This window comes from Rhea americana, unplaced genomic scaffold (assembly GCF_003343005.1).
Source record: "Rhea americana isolate MKP2758 unplaced genomic scaffold, rheAme1 scaffold_22, whole genome shotgun sequence".
Taxonomy (NCBI): Eukaryota; Metazoa; Chordata; class Aves; order Rheiformes; family Rheidae; genus Rhea; species Rhea americana.
In genome coordinates this window covers 3,758,259-3,775,553 of record NW_028186329.1, presented here as the reverse complement: position 1 = coordinate 3,775,553, position 17,295 = coordinate 3,758,259, and the positions used below count along the sequence as shown (strand labels likewise).

General features: G+C 43.9%; 1 protein-coding gene across 3 annotated transcripts in view; it reads left to right on the top strand.

The window, feature by feature from the left end:
* The first annotated feature begins 3,370 nt into the window (after positions 1–3,370).
* The window catches only part of SEMA6A (semaphorin 6A), a 115,963-nt gene continuing 102,038 nt past the window's right edge, over positions 3,371–17,295 (top strand). For 2 of the 3 annotated variants that reach the window (XM_085305394.1, XM_085305392.1), the window contains exon 1: positions 3,371–3,903. The gene's annotated coding sequence lies outside the window, so the exon portion shown is untranslated. Of the gene's footprint in view, positions 3,904–5,200; positions 5,491–17,295 lie in introns of those variants that run through there. The other variant, XM_085305393.1, reaches the window with a different exon arrangement.

The following is a 17,295-nucleotide window of genomic DNA, read 5'->3' as shown; positions in this document are numbered from 1 at the left end:
GTCAATGTAGGTTTGGAAATTAAACATGGAAAGAATGGAAAGTGGGTGAATGGAAAACGCTTTTGTAAAAGAACCTGAATAGTAAGTTCTTGCAATTGATGCCACGTCTAATACCAACATATGGAARAGAGGAGGTTTTAGTGCTTTCTGCTTCTTGCAAAACTTTTATAATACAAAAGTCCGGTCTGTATGTTTCAAAGCCCTAAATATAGGGGGAAAAAATTCTGTCAAAGAGCCTTTTTTGATTAATGAAGAAATGCAAGTGTAAAATAAACTATTCAGCATTTCAGAAATATTTGTGATGTGAAGCACACAGTGAGGGCCCAATCTAGATTTGCTTACAACTCAAGCCCACAACAAAGTCAGTGGAAGTTTTGAACACCTCAAAATGTACATAGTGATTAACCACAATGTAATGATTGAATGACAGCATTTGGTATTGTTGAATGGATGTTGCCCGCAAATTCAGACTGTATTTTGTCTCCACTCTTGTTTCCTGTCAAGGAGAAAGAAGTAGCATGAGATTATCTGGTGCCTCTTTGGGGAAATGGGGCTAGGGGTCTTGGCAAATCAAGGTCCATTCATCTGGTTTACCCCCCCTGCCACATGGTTTGGTACCCAGAAATTATTTGTACTTGTTGAGTTTCTCTAATTGCTTTCAGATCTAGAGTAAGTTTGTTTAGCTAAAATTTATCTGTCCTCAGCAATTATTCTGTTTAGTGCAGAACTCTCTTCTGTTTTAGATTTCCAGGAGAAAAAAAAAAGAAAAAAAAAAGATAATATATATTAAGTCTCAGTTCCTTTGGTTGGAAAATTACCCTAAGTATATAGTCAGTTTAAACTGTCTGAAGGGAAAGAAAAAACTTGATACCGAAGAATGTTTTCCCTTGTAATCTAACAACTAGAAATTGAATGAATGTGTGTGTAATTTTAGATCCTAAATCAAATACCGGACCAAAACCAGCTTCTGAGAGTCCTTTCATTATCTGAAAATAAAGGGCAGAAAAAGAGCTGTCATAAACAAGTAATTATTTTAATTTTCATGCCACACTTCTTGGCCTGATAGTACATCCTTCCTGTTAGTATGTTCTTCCACTTAATCTGTTTATATATATATRTGTGTATGTATGTGTGTATGTATGTATGTATGTCTATAAAGCAACTTAAGACAATCGCACTTGTAAATGAATCCTCAGGAAAATAGGTATGTTCATGGGGGAGTAACTGCAGCCTCGCCTCGCAGCGCGGCTCAAACAAGACTCAGAGCACAGACATTACAGTTAAAACCCTGAGGGCGGCCACGCTTGGCAACGATTTTCAGCTCGCCGATGCCAGCCGGTGTCACCGCGTTTTCTCGGGGCGGTCTCGCGGGGCGGCGCGCGGGCCGTTAACGGCAGGGCTCGGCCGTTAACGGCCCGCGCGCCGCGCCGCGCCGCCCCGCCGCGGGAGCGCTGGGCGGGCCCGCACCTCCCACGCGGGCGGGGCTCCGCCGCGGTCGCCTCACGCCCAGCAGCCGCAGAGCGGGCGGCAGCGTGGGGAGCGCGGCCCGGTGGGGCGCTCTGCCTCCCTGCCGCCGCTGCCACGGCGGTGAGGCCAGCGCGACAGCTCGTTTGAGCGCGCCGCTGAGGGAGGACGCTGAACCCGGCCGTAATTCGGCTCAGCCCGTGAAGCAATCCGGTTGCTCTGCCCGATTCCGGCAATTAGAGAAGTTTTCCCAGSCACAATTAAGATGTAAACGAGGCGCGGGGCCGAGCGGCCGCCGCCCCGGCCGAGGGGAGGCAGAGCCCGCCACCGCCGCCCGGGCCCAGCCGCAGCCGGGGATTAGCGGCGGCGGGGTGTCTCGGCGCGGGGCCGGGGAGGAAGGGGATTAATTTATTAGCACGGCCCCAGCTCCTCGCCGGACTGATTGGCTCCGAGACAGGGACGGATTAACCCAGCGAGCAACGAGCGAAGGGGGATTTGGGCGGAGGAGGCGGGGGGGAGGACCTTTTAAGGGAGGAAAAAAGAGAAAAGCAGACGGCTGCGCGCCGCTGCAGCCCTGTTCCCATTTCCCCAAGGGAACGAGGGATTGCTGTCCCGGTGCCTCGGATTAGTGCGCTCCGCGAGCGCCGAGATGCGATTAGCAGGTTACACAATGCAGGTTTTTTTCTTCTTCTTCCCCCGTGTAAAACGCAAGCCGGGAGCTACGTGCGGGGAGGCGCCGGCGGGCGCAGCGCGCGGCCGGGGAGCCCCCGGTGCGGGCGGGCCGCAGCTCGGCAAGTTTGGCCAGCCGGCGAGCGGGCGCAGCGGCCCCCCCCCCCGGCCTCGGCCCGAGCGGCGGGAGGCGCCTGCGGTCCGCCCGGGAGAGCCGTGCGGTGCGCAGCGGTGCCCGACACGCCTCCCTCGGTGCCTCCTGCGCTGCGCTGCCGCCGATCCGCGATGCCCAGACCGACGCCACTGCTCTTTGCAGCTGCTCTCTCCCGTTTGCCGTCTCCCTGTCTTAAACGGAACGCTGCTACTTCTAAGATAAAACTCCCCCCTTTTTTAAGTGGACGCGGAACCATCGCGATGGTTTAAAATGCCATTGTCGGCGCTCGGTATTTATGGCTGCCTCAGCATTAAATCTGATGGAGACATACGGATCTACAGATGGAGCAGGAATAAGGTTATGTCTCTTGGATGGAGAGGTGCAAAAATTTATTGGCCTTTGGCAAGTTTCCACAGTTGGAAGGCTTGGAGCGGAAGGGCGCCTCCCCTCCTACTCGTTTGCACCTGCTCAAAATAAACCTGGTAACATTTAAAAATAGTCTCGTGCCGGTAGCTTGCTGGGGTGGTTTTATTGGCAGCATATTCGTTGCCAATATTTAAAAAAATAAATAAAAAGCCCTTGCGTGTAAATACAAAATTTCAAACATAATGTTCAGACTATCACAGCAGATACGTTGGTAATGTCGCTGGCATAGCCTGTCCTTTGCAGATCATCTATACGTTATATTTACATACTTGCAGGGGAGTATTTCGTGCCGAGGCTATTTTTACCCCGCATACTTTCCAGGCCGTTTGTGCCCCGGGTGCGGTGCTGCCCCAGCCGCCGCTGGGGCAGCGGCGGTCACAAAGTCTGAGGAATTCACTTACCCTCGYTCCTTAAAACTTCTCCATTTAAGAAAATCGATGAGCAAATCCTTGCTGTTTCGCAGCCTCCCGGAGCGCCACGGCTGCCCCGCGTGGCGCCCCCCTCCCGGCCCGCTGCGCGGGGCCGGCGGCGCCCCCCTGCCGCCCTCCGCGGCCCCCGGCGCTGCGCGGCGGGCGGGGCGGGGCGGGGCGCGCCCGTCCGGCGCGATCCAGTCCGGGATTTGGCTCCGCCCCCGGCGGCGGAGCGCGTCCCAGTGACAGGGCGCGGGGAGCCCGGCAGTGGAGGGAGGCAGGGCACGGCACGGCGCAGCCCGCTCTCGTCCGCCGCTCATGACCGCGAGCCCGGGCTAGCAGCGACTCCGCTCTTCTGCCCGGCGCCGGCGTGCCTCCAGCCTAGGAGTTTTCCTGCAGCAGCCTTCGCATCAGGAGCACTTTTGGTAGAAAGGGAGCAGCACAAGACCCTGAAATGACTTACCTCCTAAGACACGACTGAAGGGGACTTACTGGAGTGGAACCGTAGTGGAATTTGGGTTTGCAGAGGAATTGCGAACGCTTTCCCCCCTTCCTCCCTTTTCTCCCATCATTGGAAATGAACAAATTGCATTTGCAATTCAGAAAGTAGAAATACTAAATGTTCCATCCCCCAGGAAGCACACATGTAGTAATGACAAAGGATTGCAAAGGAGAGAGTGGCTCCAGTTTCTCAGAGAGATCCCCTTAAATGGATTACTAAATGGGACACTACAGCAGCTAGTTCTGTCCTCTAGCTGCCTAGATACATGCACCGAAAAGGTACAGTACTCCCTTGTCCGTATCTGTATCTGATGTTTCGGGGTTGCTTGGAAGGAAGGCTCTGGGTCGCCTTGGCAGGCTCGGGAGGAGTGAGGATGGTGTGTGGTTTAAGGTTGGCTGCTGCTTTCTGTCTCGACAGCGTTTGTAGCGCCTAGGGGAGGAGGAGAAGAGCCGCCTGCAAGTGCATAGGCTGCGCTTGCTGTTAGCACTTCCCAGGCATCTCGTGGCTTCGCCTTTCTTTTCTTTTTCCTTCTTTTTCCTCCCCCTGGGCGCTGCATGTACTGGCGTTTCTCGCGGGCCGTGCGCGCAGGTTCCGAGGGGAGCGGGCTGCATGCGCGGCGCGGCGCTCCCGCACCCGCGGAGGGCCGGGCCGGGCCGGGCCGGGGCCGTCGTGTGGGCTGGGTCGGGGCGGGCGGAGAAAGTCTTTGTTAGGGGGACAACGAGGGCGCACCCCACACCGGCAGCCCGGGCCCTGCCGTTTCGCGCGGAGGAGAGCGGGGCTGGGCCGCGCCGCGCCGCTTGTTCAAGGCTGGCGGCGCGTCCGGGGGCTGGGGGCCGCGCTGCGCCGCCGCGGGCTTTGTTCGCCGGCGCGGGGCTGCGCCCGGGGCTGCGGCGCGCTGCCCGCGGAGGCGAGCGGTGTGCGGGAAGCGGCCGCGCTCCCTGCGCGCGGCTCGCGGAGAAGGGCGGCTCTGGGGCAGGGCTGCTCCCGCCCCTTTCTCCCCAGCGCTGGCAGCCGCCGCTCTGCCCGCGGGCGAGCCCCGCTGGCCCCGCTCGGCGGCGGCGGGAGAGGGCGCCCAGCGGGCCGGGCTGGGCCGGCCGCCCCCAGCTGCCTGCGCAGCGCCGAGCGGCAGCGCCGCGGGGCAGCCGAGCTCCGCGCCCCTCGCCGCCCCAGCCCCTGCCCCGCCGCTCCCCGGGACGGCCCCTCCCGCTGAGCTCCGGCCCCGCGGGAACCGGCCGAAGCGGTAGAGGAAAGAAAGTTTTCCTGAAAGGGGCTGACAGGGGCACCAGGAGTTCCTGCGCGGCCAGCCCTCCTGAAGGCGCCGCGGGGCGAGCGGCACCGCGCTCCGCGGCCGGCGCCTCCTCGCCGGGAGCCCGCTCAGGGGAGGGACCTGTTTTTTTTTTTTTTTTTTTTCTTCCGCCCCTTTCTCCCCCGTGTGCACGAGCGTGGAAAGCTCTCACTTGGGAGTAACGCGCGTTAAGTGCTCTGGCTGCGAGGTCGCATGAGCCGAAGCGGGAGCCTGCAACGCCCGCTGGTGCGCTGGGGGTGGCGGGGCCGCCGGCGCGCGCAGCCGTTACGGCCGGCCAACGGTCACCGCCGGCCAACGGTCACCGCCGGCCCGGCCCGGCCCGGCCCGGCCCGGGCGGCGGAAAGTTTGGGTCTCGGCGTGTGAGGAAGTACCGCTGCTTGCCGGGGCCTGGCTGTCATATCGCCGCCCCGCTCGCGGCGGCTGTTTCCCGCGGCTCTGGCCGGCACCCAGACGGAGGGTTAAAGGGAGCGAGAAAGCACGGCTCAGCCTGGGCTGCTGTAGGGGAAAGGGCTCCTTTTAACCGTGACCGCAGCGTTTTTCGTGTATGGCTGTGCTGAGGGTGAGTCGTAATGCAGTAATTGCTGGGTTTTCCTTAGGCTGGGATTTTCTTTCGCTGCTCTCGCCCACTTGTTTAGAGCGAAATCTTCTCGCTTTTTTTCCTCTCCTGAGCTTATTGCTGCTTTTGAAGTTTGTAAACCTGCGCGCTGATGCTGGCGGCTGTGTAGTACGTATCTTTTGTTGCTCTAGACACAAAATTATTTTGCTAATAGAACTGCAAAAAATACAGGCTTTAGTTGTGCTTTAATTGTAAAAAGAGCTAATTCCTGCCTCTGCAAGGTGAATACTTGCACACAGGCTGCAGGTGTAGGTATAATGAAGAGCTAAATCTCCCCAACCGTTTTCTGTCACAGAGCTGCTTGCAGTAGCTTATTACTTGACGTACATTCTGCTAACTTGTGTTTAGTATCATCCAGCACTAATATTAATTAATTAATCGGACCTCAAATATGGTGGGAAAAATCACATATCTAGCTACTCTGTCTTTGCAAAAGTAATTCCAGTGACTGTATTTGGTTTGTATTCATTTCATCTAAGTGTCATTCAGTGACCCTTTCTTGTGTGCGTAGTCTTGTTGAGTAAATCCTTTGGCATCGACGTGAGAAAGTCCAGCAGAGTCAGGCTCCTTTAATCACATAACTCATGGAGGTTTTGAAGAGAGTGTGGCATCTTTCTGTGAATAAGATCTATGCAACTGTTATCATGTTCAGGGTTTCCTTTGCTGTTTGTTTTCAGACTTGAAAAGCAAAAGGATCTTGCTCTGGTTAACTTTAGCCTCATTAAAAAAACAGATCTAGTGTATTGTAAGGAAAATTGGGTCTGTTCCAGGAAACCCCTTTCTTCACAAAATAGTCTCATACATGTTTGAATGGAAATACTAGCTTCTGTAACATCAAGGTTTGTCACCCTTAAAGAGAATTATAGTTGCCAAGGCATTTCACTGTCTGTGCTATAGTTTTATCCAAAAGGAACTCATTTTTAATATATAACTTCCCATAAAATATAATAAGAAGAGAAAATATCCTAACTTTTTAAACTCAGACAATTTCCTATGCATAAAAAATGTTGATCTCAGTTTTCTGCCCCTCATTACTGAAGAAAATCTTCTGACTTAATGGAAGTTTAGTTCAGGAGCAAACTGCTCAGTTGAGGTTTCTGTCTGAAAGCAAAATGGATTTAACACTAACAATTAGTAGTATTAAGTACACTTGCGACATTTGCTTTTCATGTAGTATTGAATGCCTGAAGCATGGGTGAATATTCTGAGGAAAACGAATTACATGGTCACAGGTGTTCTGTATATTCTCAATTAGTCTACATTAAAACTGTATATGTTTACTTCTGATGGCAAAATCAATCTTACCAGCTAAACAGTACTAGTTGAAGCAAAACAATTGGGCAGTAACATCTACAAGAAACATACGTAGTTAACACCTCTAGCTACTTGAAGGTTAAAGTAGAGATTAGCAATAGTTCCCTCTTAATATTTGTGAATTGAGGAGTGTCGTTACTGTAGTTTGAGGCTGAGGAAGGAGGTAGATCAGGCTAAGGATAAATAAGGACTTGCCTTCATTAAATCGGGGTGGAGGGAGAGGGAGAAAAGGAGAAAGATCAAATTAATGACCTGTGATAAATCCAGAATAGAACTGTTTGCATTAAAAAGGAAGTAGGTGATTGTGAACTTGTTTGTGCATGTTTTGTGAAGGGAAGGGGAAATTTGTCATCTTGTTTTGAAGAGCCATACATAAATACACATGAAAGGAGTTCACATGGTTTACAGCAGGGAAGACACAAAATGTTTTAGGATTAAATTGACCTGAGCTAATACATGCCTCGCATCTAACTTGTTTGCAGGAACACATTGTTACGCTATGCAAATAAACGTTTTTTTTGTATAGTACCTGATTCCCATCCACTATAGTAGAGTGCTGAAAACAAACAACAGAGTAAATCCTGGAAAACAGCATTCTACTATTTCAGACCCAGTGTATGCAAGAAGGAAGTTGAACCGTACAGAAACAGCTGTTCTCACTATCCTCATTTGATGCAGATCCTGCAATATTTTAGCTGCTACTATTCCTCATTAAGGAGATATATTCATAGTTCTTACTTGCCAACTCTTACTCAAATTTAAGTCTTACCAAAGTAAACGGTGTATGTCCCCCCCCCACCCCCCATGTAATTTTGTGAGAGGCTGTGCTCAAGTATTTTTCAGATAAGGAAGGTTCTTCATGCTTATGTCCTAGCCTGAAAATACTTTTCTCTGGTGAGAATCCTTACAGAGGACCTGAAACTATGGTGCAAGTACTTTTGCTGTGGATCAGACCTTTAATGTTAATTAATCAGACCTAGATCTGTGTGTTCTGGAATAAGTGGTATCTGACTCAGGCCTACAATAAATTGTGGCAAAATTCCTACCATCTTTTGCATGGCAGGACAACAGAAAAATGGAAGAAAAGACAATGCTTTCTAATGGTGATCCTTTCAGTATTATATCATCATTTCTATTTATCAGCATTACTCTGAGGTGGTTGTAGCATGTATGGAGATAATCTTGGCAGTAAAATACAGCCAATATTAATAGGAAGTCCAGTTGCTGACCAACAATATTCAGCAAAAATGAACAGTGATTGGAGACAAAATCAAGCAGCTGGGGGAAACTCTGGGCCTAAGTTTGAAAACTTTCTTTAGGAATATTTTTATTAGGAGCTTCACTGAACAGCTAATATGTGTGTAGGATCTGGGGAAGCAGAAGCAAACTTCCTACTTCAGGTGTAACCTTGGGAGATCAGGGTTTGCATGTTTTGTTTTGTTTTGTTTTTCTCCTTATGTGCTTTCTTCTGCTGAACCAATATTCACGATGGTGGAAGTAACTGAATGTTAGCATTGATACAGTGTTACAGGATCTTTAATTGTCCACTGCGAGCAAGACCTTGGTTTTAGGTCTTGCCTGGAACATGGCAATTATGGCAGCACAGCACCAAGGCATTGCTTAAGGATTTAAAGGGAAGAGTGCCACCTACTGTGTCGTAATTACACATATTGCATGTTGTCTTGAGTTTCCAAGCTGCTCACTTGCCTATCCCATTTTAGCAAAGGGAAGATGTCAAAGGATTTAAAATTTAAAGTGAGAACTGAATAGGAACTGAGAAGAAAACTTTAGAAAAAAAGAGGTGGACATACAGCACACTGGAATATTCAGAAAATCTTGGAAGTGGTTCATTTAAAAGATATGCATAGAGGTATTTGCTGTATTGTCACTTCAGACTCATAAAAACTACTAATGGTTAATTATCGGGCCACAGGAAATAGGAAAGGGAATGAAATATCTGTGCCTTTTCCCATAAAATAATCGTATTCTCAGCTTTTGTGCACCAGATGAATATAAATGAGGCTGCCAGACTTATGACCTCCAAAATCTAAAGTTTGGCTCCAGCTATAGTTTTTATAAAATGGAAGATACCACTTTTAAAACAGGAAGATGAAAATGAGAAAAACCTTGCATGCATTATCCCATAATTTGCAGCAAAACCTCTGGATAGTTGTCTTCCACAGTATGGAATTGCAGTTATTTATCAGCCAAAAGGAGGGGAATACTGTACTGTGTGTGAATACAGAGACATTTTTGTATGAAAGGAATGTTTCCCAATCCCCAAAGTGTTTCTGTAGTGGCTGAAATAGAGATGTAAAATGAAGTAGATAAACCAGCTATTAACAGAACTGCCATTTGCTGTATCTCTAGAGTGAAGACATATGGTAATTCAGTGCATTCAGTGATGACCTTTCCTTTAAAACTATCGTTAATAATAGCCATTTCTATATGGAGTATTTACACCAGATATTTGAAATGCACATGTAATGGAGTATCCCATGCCATTTTTTAAGCTACTGACCAAACTGCTGCTGAGGAACTCCCAACAAAAATACATGTAGTAGTTTTAAAACATTCATGCCATGCTGAAGTTAAAAGACAGGTTCCAGGGACAGATGCATAGCATATCATGTGACACAGCAGCATGTGCACAGTCCTTAGTAAAGGAAGCCCTTGGCTCCTTCTCCCTCATCCTCTCCAGGTAAATCCATGCTTCAGCATGCCCCTTCTGTAGGCAATACCCCTACTTTTTTTTTTTTTTTTTTTTTTTTTTAAAGTTCCTATATCTTTATTGTGTCTAGAGCTAGTTGCCTTCAGTGAAAATCTCATGTTTATAGAAGTGGAAGAAAACACAGAATATTTTTATTACGTCTTTTCACCTTAGTCTGAAACCACCTAGTGGATGAAGACCATAATACTAGTATTATTACTGGAGATGATAATGGAAATTGTATTATGCACTTTTTTTAAAAAAAGTGTTCCTAACCCCTCATCAATTTTGCAATGGCTCTGACAGACTCACAGGGCCTTTTAGTAGTGAAAATGAGTGTCCTAGTTCAGCAAGTGAAGAAGTACTCACTGATATGAATCCCCAACACTCTGAGAAAACTTGTGTCCAGATACATTCTGACTGCAAAAAACATTGTTTTGACTTTATCTCTGGCTCCTCAGATTCACTCAGATGCTCTAGGTTCTGAGTATTCTTACACAGCCATTCCTACAAAGCCATTCTTAGGTATGGCTTTGATACAGTCAGGTGGGAAATTCGCAGTATCGATTCCTTCATTGTTAATGAGTATTTATCCATTACTTGTGTTGGAAGCAGCTGATCATTGTAATGTTAACAGGAATTTGGACRGTTTATGGTTCTGTAGAATATTTCTTTCAGAAGAAAAAATTTGCTGTTTTGTTGAGGCTTTTTGAAATCTACTTTTTTTGTAGATTGAGACTGATTCCATGCTAATTCCTCTTACGTTCTTGAATTATGGCCTAGCTAGGCACTGTCGCTGGGATCTTCATCTATTAATCATGGAAGCTGCTTTCTTATTCGGTTGCCATAGTTTCAGTGCCTCAGATAGTGTTGGGGTGCCTTGGGAAAGGCTCGAGATATACTCGGACTTGCAAGCCTTGCAGTTATTTTGGCAGTAGTAGCGCTCTGAAAGAWCAGAAAACAGCATCCAACATTATTCAGAGTTGGATTAAAAGAGACAACTTCTGGTTATGTCTCTCTGGACCTTGTTATGTGAACATCCAGCTGATATTTACTCCCAAGATCTGCTTCTTGTTTTGTCTTGCTGGTAAAAACCGTACAGTTCAGAGACTAATGGCTACCTTTATCTACTGCAAGAAAGGCTTTTCATTAGTACTGCTGATAAATGGTTGGGTAAATTAGGGCATTTAGGGTTTCCTAAACAGTCCAGGTAATTTGTTTTACATTCTCTTTTAACCTAGCTACATACAACATGACATCATGTTTGAGACTGAGTTAATGTTTATTGTTTCCATTGTTACCTTAAATTTAGCCTTTTTTCAGTGTCCAAAGACAGTAAGTACCCTTTTTTCGCTGCAGAGCTGTTTGAATTACAAAGAAGAAAAGGGGATGTAAACTTTTGTCAAACAGAATTAGCGCTCTTTCAGCACTGTGTTGGAATTGGTAGTATTTTTTAATAATGTTTCAATATCCGTTCACAAATTTAGCATTAAAACATGCATACTTTTTGAAATGCAGAGCTGTAAGTAGGCAGGAGTGGCTCATCTGACAAATGAAAGAAGTGGTAAAGTAGTAAATGGGTCTAATAAGAAAGTAGCTGGAAGACTGACTTTTTTCATGTAGTGTTGAATGTTAATAGCTTTTTGTTAACTATGCACAATATAAAATAACACACAGACATCCTTCACTAAGCATATCATGGTCCTTCTGCTTTCCCCACTGAAAAAAAAAAATTTTTGTCACTTGCGTGTGACCTGGAGTATGCAGATACTTAAATCTCATTTCTTCTGCACTTTAATTTTCAGTGTCTCAAGAATCAAGTGATTCCCTGCAGTTTTAATAAAGCAATTTAGTTCTCGTATAGATGAGCTTGGTAGGTATTTTCTGGTCACAAAAAAGTCCCTTAATATTTACACAAGCAGAGAATCGTGTTAAAAGCTGTGCAGTTTAAAGAATTCAATATAATTGGAACTAATTTGGAAAATTAGCTTTTTTTTTTTTTTTTTTTTTTCTTTCTTTCTTTCATATGGTTAGCTCTCTTTCAAAGATGAGCTTGAACGCTTCGGTTTGGGATTTTACTACCCAATCTTGTCATTTTTCCAACTGGATCAATAAGTGGTTTGGGAATGTGTGCTTGTTATTTCTAATTGACATTCAGGAGTCCTACCAAAGGAACAATTTCAAAGTCCAGGAATTTCATGTGAACTTTGAAGATAACAAAGCTTTGCCCACTGGTAAACACACAGAACATCCCTACTTGAAATTTTGCACTGTTACATAGTACAAAGCTTCTTTTTTATGGTCTGGCTTTTTTATATTCTATTGTATATGCATATTTTATATGAAGTTAAGCCGAAACACTTTCCTGCTAAACTCACAATGCATGTGTCTACCAATGTGCTAGTTTAACAATCTGAAAGGGCAAATAATATGCCCCGATCAATTTGCAGTTCCCTTTAGAAGGGAACTGTTGGTTGCAAAAGCAAATTGTTACTAAGGAAAAATATCTTAGGTCAAAAGATGTAGAGGTGCAGATTCAGTTACATATTTTTTCTCAGCATTTGTAGTACTCTAATTAGTTTCAGGTTAGATGTAGAATCGTTCTGTTCAGAAATGAATTTAAGCAGCTCTCTGAGGTACCTTTGTTCTTTCAGTTAACATTAATGTTTTTATTACTTACTATTTATTTTTTACATCCAAGATACTGAGGTGTGTAGTGGTAAGTGATTGCATAGTCAGTATAGAGGCCTGTTCTTTTTCCTCTTGTAGAGAAAAGTAGAGTTTCTGCCGACACCTCATCAGCAACCCTTATTCCGTTTACAGTTCAATATAGCTCATTCAATTTATAGTTGGTTTTAAGAGTTCATCTATATTCTGAGGCAGCTGAATTTTACCAACAGGTCTCCTGAGCTCATAAAGAAAAGACAAGAATTATTTTTGGGAGACTATTACATTTTTATCTTTCTGTTTTGCAAAGCTTACACATGTTGAATAGCATCTTACTGCCTGAATATTCCTGGAAGGCTGAAAATTGACTTGGATTTCATGCTTATGAATAGATCTAAGAAGGAAGAAGGCCCTCTTTCGTTCAGCCACAGAGCGCCCCTGTAGACGTATCCCGTCACTTTGGTGCACGCAGTATTAATGCTTGAGCTCTCCACATTTGTTTCAGTTGCTTTGAGGCCAATGGATGGGGAGGATTGATGGGAAGGGAAGCTGAAGCCTTTGCCTTGGCTCTGCTTTGCCAGTGCTTTGGCCAGTGCAACTGGTTCTGCTTGGGAAATAGTGCAGTTGTAATTGGCACAGGCCGAAGCAGGAACTACATCCCATCCTTAAATGCCAAAGCAAGAAAAAAGGTAGAATGCCTTTGTGCCTTGCAGAGGTGCAGTTCTTCCATTTGCCCTACACACAGAGTATAGCTGCGAATCTGTCATTTGATTCGTGTGCTATGGCAAACCTAACAGGGTTATCTATCTTGAGTAGTATTGCAGACCACGAGCCTGGCTGAATCTGGTCTGATACTGGATTCAAAATGCCTTTTTTAGTTATATAGAGAGGATCACAAGCTATTTAACTGCAATCTTGAAGCTCAGGTCATTCTTTATACTACTGACTACTCATGGTAATTCTAATCTTTGCTAATGAAAAGCAGGGCATAGAACATTAAAATCAACTTTTGAATTTAGTTTTCTGTATGAACAAAAACTTGATTCCATGTCTATAAACTTCGAATAGCATTCAACYGATCAGCTGCCAAACAATTTGTATTTTTTAAATGAGTGTTCAGCTTTTGCAATTATTGCTTGCTGATTTTAACTATCTTAATGAAAAGTTACCTAAGTTAAATTTATTTTTAATATCTGCTATAGGAAGGTGATTATATAACATTATTTTTCAGAACTATGTCCACTCAGTAAGATTTTTTTCTTTTTTAATAAAAATAAGTTGTGCAGAGGACTGTTTTTCTTTTCTTTTCTTTCTTTTTTTTTTTCCACCTGGAAAAGAATTAGAGGCGAATCATTTCAGTTTTTGTGAAGAAGTGAGAAGACAAACTTTTTGTAGTGATTCTTTGGGGTCCAAATGCTTTTCCTTCCTGGTGAAATGATTCTTGAATAGGAATTTTGTTTTTCTTTTTCAAAGAAATTAAGAATCAAATCCTTAAAGAGCTGTTGTGGGAAAAGGAAAAGTTTTGCATGAGCTACTATGCTTTTTCATTATTATCTGCAAGGTGTTTCCTTTTATTTCTGTTGCAGGGAAGTTCAGCATGTTCAGATACACTGATTAATTCCGTCACGAGAGGCATATGTTGTAGGGTGGTGTCTTCTTTTTTTGCTTTATCCTGTTCTGAGCATAAGACCTAGAGATACTGCCAGAACACTTCCTTTCCCAAGATGTGCAAGAAAAAAAAAGGGGGGAGGGAGGGCCCTGTTCTTGCCCGATAGCATGTGTAGTCCAAAGGCATATTTAGCTGATCTGGAGCTAATAGCCTGAAGGTGTTAGATGAAGGCTGCTGACTGACTGGCTGACTGTGAGAATAATGCTATTTTGATTTTTCAGAACATTTTAAAAATATAAAGCAAAGTATCTGTAATGCAGTGAGTTCTCTGACACAAGTTCTGATTCCATTTCAGCACACCCTTTACACTTCTGTCTGCCTTTTTTTTTTTTTGGGGGGGGGGTGTTCATCTTTTTTAGATAGTAAGCTGTCTTGTGTAGCTGAAATCCTGGAGGTGACATCATCTGCAAAAAACACATACAGCACCCAACTCAAGTGTTGTTTATGTGAGAAAGGCAGTTAGCTTGACCTTTTCTGGTAACATGGTGTTGCAACTAAATGCTGCTGATGTGCTGAAGAGGGGTGGAAAATGTAGGTTGTATAATGACTGCTAATATCAGAGAAGGGACTTGTAAGAATACTTGCACTGATTTACCTTGAGTAGTAAATCAGTTCCTTAGACTTTTTTTTTCCTGTAAGTTATCTCTAATCAGTTTTAGTATAAAACAGTTTAAAGAATTCATTGTTGTCACAGTCAACCTAAAGAGCTTTTCAAAACCTGAAACACCTATATGGGTACTCACACCTGTTTTTTCAGGACTAATTCTGACCTCCTCCTTTGTGCCACACTCCTAAGATCTGAATATTGAGGTTCAGTGCTATAAAACTCTATTCAAACAAATTGCCTTAAGTTACAGGGGTATTGTCATCAGAGCCAATTACATTACTCATGTAAGTAAGTAAGTGCAGAGCTGCTGGGTTGGGGCATGAAAATATGGGTTAGCAGGATTTAACATTTGATCTCTTAACATCAAACAGACAAAATGAGGGCAGTTTTGCTTCAGATTACATATCCATATTTATTTCACCAGGCATAGGATTTGTCTAAAAAGGCCCAGTGCAACTCATTCATATCAATGACGGAACTTTCTGACTTCAGTAGTTGATGATAATTCCCGAAATCTAAAATATTCGGACAAACTCAGCTCATGAACAAATTAATATCAAAATCATCAAGAAGGCGTTGTTCTACAGAATACAAGGGTATGTTGATGAACTGGTATTTTAGCCTGTGTTTAGGGCTGGAATTTTTTCAAAAGTAAAACATAAGAAAACATAATAGCAAGACTGGAATGCTACTCCACAATTTTGTTTTCCTTTTCTGGACAAACATCTTGTAATAACCTGTTGTAAGACAATTAGATTTAAAAAAGGGTTCCATAGGAATGAACCAAATATATTTACATAAATGCATTTAGTGTGTGGGTGTGTGTAGGGGGAGGTTCTTAAAGGTTTCTACCAGCAGAATTTACCTAGAATTCATTACATTTTTTCATTAGTTGTATTGCAGAATCTGGAAGAGGGCAAGTAGCTTTTCTTACCCTTCTATAATGGCCGTAGAAATTGCTACAGATTTCAAGAAAAAATAAACTATCGTGTTATGATACAGTTCTTATATTCAGTGATAAAGCTACAGCTCATAGTATACTGYGTAAATAAACAGAAGCAGGGCTTGGCCACATTTTTATACTGAAAGTGAAAAAGTGAGTGTCTAACTTTGTATACAGTTTTCTCTGCTGGGCTATTTACGTTGTGAAAGCTAACAGGAAAATGCTTTTTCTTTTATATGTAGCCTGCCCTCTTGTGTTTATAAATCTCAGTGCAGACACTTCAGGCAGCTACATGATTACTTGAAAATAGTGGGGAACAAACAGGAAATGAGAGAGACAAGCCATACTCTTTGAAGGTCCCGAAATGCCTTGTCTTGCTGTTTACAGTATAAGAAGCAATACAGTTTACAGTTTTCTTCTATAAAGACATTTGAAAGTGGGTTAGCAAAATGGATGTGCAGAAAAGCTCTAGCAGCCAATTCACAGCAATAGGTAAAGGCCATAAAGCATATGATTAAAGTGAGACATGCTACCTACATGAGGAATTGCTAATAAGATTCTTATTCAGTTTTCACGTCTCAGTCCTGCTTTTACAGAAAACAAATTCATGTTTAGTTTCAGTCATTGCACAGTTTTGCTCAGCCCTACAGGATAGATAAGACAATCAAGCTGTGCAAGTGCAACCAGTTGAACGCAAAATAATACAATTTGCACTGTGCGGAAACCATGTTTGTGCATATTAGCAAAAACAATTTCTCAGGTTAACATTCAGTCTGTCCTGAGCTCTGGTTCTTTTTTTATAATTATTAAAATAGTAGTAAAGGGAGTCTAAAAGCATAGATTGAGACAAATTAGACTTTTTTTTGAGAAAGAAGGAAATATAGAGATTCCAAGTACTTTAAACTTTTTTTTTTTTTTTCTGCTCAGGAGTTTTAAAATTTCTCCGAGCTATTAACTGGTTTCTGACCGTAGTCTCTAACACTTCCCCTTAAGTTTTCCCTAGCTTAGAAGAGTATTTATCTACTGTCTTACATATTTTCAAAATTCTGGAAGCTCGCTATATATAAGTTTTTATAAGATGCAGAAGCATAGACTACAGCAGCTGTATATAGTATAAGTGTTTAGCAGAATAAAGAAATGGTAGTTCTTGTAATTCTTCGCTTTAAATGTAATTTAGAATTCAACTAGAGATTGGTTTGACCCATATATCCAGGGCTGTTTTAATTTTCATTTTTCCAATCCAGGTTTTAACTACATGAGAAACAGCATTTGGGTTTTGCCTCAAGTCAATCCTATATGAACTCAGTTATTTTTAAACATTTCATTTGTGTCTCACTGAGATGCAACATCTTTCAGCCTATGTGCAGGTCGTTTTCTTAAATATAGATATATGTTGGAACTGGAACAGGAAAATGAAGGTTAAGGTAGTGGTTCTTTTAGCCAGACTGTAGTGGCTTTGAGCATTCAGGACTCAAGCCCAAACATACTCAAGTCAAAAGGACTTGGAGGGGTTAGCTGTTTTTTTTTTTTGTTTTTTTTTTTTTTTTTTTGTTTTTTTTTCCTTTCCAAAGCACCAAAGCAAGATCCTCACAGAGAGGTTTATATTTTGGTGTACTTTGCTCCAACTCCTGCTGATCTCTTGAGATCTACACAGGCTCTTAAGAATCTGCAGAAGGGCACAGACTCACGATGTCTATGTTCATGTGCTGATGCTGCGCCTCTTTATTTGCCCTTTGACTTTAGCACGGTGTCTTCGTTGAATCCATTTTGCCGGGTACAGTGTTGTGGCCACTGCTGCAGACTGTCCCACAGAAGTGGATTCCCAGCTGGAGAAGACC